Source organism: Tenrec ecaudatus, chromosome 5, assembly GCF_050624435.1.
Source record: "Tenrec ecaudatus isolate mTenEca1 chromosome 5, mTenEca1.hap1, whole genome shotgun sequence".
NCBI lineage: Eukaryota > Metazoa > Chordata > Mammalia > Afrosoricida > Tenrecidae > Tenrec > Tenrec ecaudatus.
The window spans coordinates 66,453,521-66,456,161 of record NC_134534.1 but is presented as its reverse complement, the minus strand read 5'-3'; positions in this window follow the sequence as shown (position 1 = coordinate 66,456,161).

Genomic DNA, 2,641 nt, shown 5'->3' with positions numbered 1-2,641 from the left:
TTTGTTCTTCTGTTAATCAATGGTACTGTCAATATTCTTAACCAACTCCATAATTCTAATGCACCAATTATTCTGTGGTCTTCCTTATTGTCCAACTTTTGCACACATGCAAGGTAATTGAAAATACCATGGTTTGGGATAGATGCATCTTAGTCTTCAAATTGACATTTCTGCTCTAAAACACTCTTTAAAAGTGTACAGCAGATTGCCCTGGGCAATACAATCTTCGATTTCTTGATTCATGCTTCCATGAGCGTCAGAGGAAGTTTAAGTAGCTAAATACGAGTGTAAGTGAGGAATGATCGGGGGAAGAGAGGAGTGGTTGTCCAGGGTTGGAGCCAGCAGGAACCAGGAAATGTTGTGAAGGAGCTGGGGCCCTATCTTAACCCAATGGAATGTCAACGAAATGACTAGGGGCATAGAAGTTTATGATTATATTTTAATGATAAAGAGGGGATTTTTGTAATAATGAGCCCAGAAAAGAAGTGATGGATCAAAAACTCTGTGGGCAGAGATAAAAAAATTAAATAGATTCAAGACCTCTCAGAGGGTAGGATAAAGTGGAGTTACTGAAATCATCCAAACTCTCTAAAGAGAAGTGAAAAGCTAGCTCAAAGCCTCGATGGAAGCAACTTTGTGCATTAAATTCCCCAGAGTTCCTTTAATTTAATATGCTTTTGCTGTCTTAAGCGTGTTTAGGTAAAATTTTAGGTGCCTTCACATATTTTTAATAATGATGTCTTCTTTATCAATTGACTCTTTTAAATATTATAAAATCTCTATTTTAGGCAATATTCTCTATGATAGCTTACACTCAACTTATGTTTTGTGGTTACATGATTTTTTACCTTATCTTTTAATGTTGAACATAACTAAAGCCTTACATGTAATATGTTTCTTGAAGAGAAGGTATAGTTGTTTCATTTAAAAATCCTATAGGACAATATTGGTCTTTATGTTAGAGTGTTTACTTCATTTAAATTTTCTGGTATAACTGATATGATTGGTTTGGGTGTATTATTTTGCCATCTATTTTATATTTGTCCCATGTGACCTTTTGTAGCTTCTTTTGAATTAAGTGTTTTAAAAATATGATTATTACACCATTAAATTTTTTTCTTGATTTTTGAAATATTTTCTTGTGAATTGGGGAAATGTTTGTAGAATAGATCAGCAGGTTTATAGTCACCAATTCATACATACTCTGTTTCAACTCATTCATTGCAGTTCCCTCAGTGTCAGATCAGCCACCGCATTGCCACCCTGTGCACCCTGTCTCCATTCCTCCTTCATTCATAACCCTTCTGAACTTTGTCCTTGGGTAAATGCTTCCCCTTTGATCCCAAATAGTCAAATATTCTGTTTATGCACCACGATAGTTCTATTATTCCTCTTATAAATCTGTTATTACTTGGCTGAAAATTGTTCAGTTCTGACCTGTTGGTATACCATTAATTATTTATTCAATATTACCATTACCCGTATTTCATCGTGATTGGTCTGGTAGTTTATAATATAGATTCATCTCACTAGGAACTCCTATTATATATGCTCAATGCATCATCAATTTTCCTTTCCTATTGTCACAGTTTTTCATTATGCATTTGTAAATTGATTAATATCCATTGATTTCACTAAAGCTTTTTTCTCCTCACCATCATTTATCTCAGTATTCAATATCGAGCCAGCACTCAATACATATTTGTTGGTTAGTTGGTTGAGTGACTGATCTCATGAGTTAGAAATGAGAAGCATACTGCATTGCTAAAACTCTGTGGGTTCTTCAAGTAAGAAATTCCAGGGCTGTCTGCATGATCATAGCTCATTTCATCATCAGAGAAGTTAAAGAGTTTTCTGCAAATCCTACCAGAGTGGTTCCGAAGATCAACTCCAGAACTAGATTCGGTCCCCTGCTTAGAAAATGTCAGACCTTGAACAAGCCACCTATTTACTCTCTGTCCTGGGTTTCTCGTTGGTAACATGGAGGTGATACAAGTACCTCCCTTGTGGGATTGTTTTAGGATTTAAAGTGCTTAGGGGTGTCTGCACACAGTCACTGCCATGTCAGTGTCAGCTGTTATCTTTAGGTGGCTGGAAATAATCTAGCCATTTTTGTTCCTAGCGTCATAAATACAACTTTCTATTCATCAACCCATTTTTTGGGCATTTCGTGTGCCAAGCGTGACTTTAGGCTCCACGAATGCAAATAGAATGTAGAGACAGCCCTTGCTCTTGAAAAGCATGTCATCCAGGGAGGGCACACAGCCAGGAGGATGAACATGATAATGGAATTACTTTGAGTGAAGCAGCTACATTAAAACTCCAGTGTCCCTGCTGTACAGAGGTCAAATTGTTTACTCTGCTTGAGACAGAATGTTGGCGAATCTGTCTGGATTCGTGGTGACCCTACGTGTGCAGTCAACTTGCTCCACAGGGTTTTCAAGATTGTGACCTTTCAGAAGCAGAGTGCCAAGCCTATTTCCCCAGGCGTCTCCAGATGAGTTCCAAATGACAACCTTTTGATGTAATCTTAAACAATCCGCTTCTTCTTTAATTCCTTTTTCTCTATTGTTTTACTGATGAGTACTAGTGTTGCCGACCCACAATTCTGGCACATCTTTTGATAACAGGGAACCTCAAA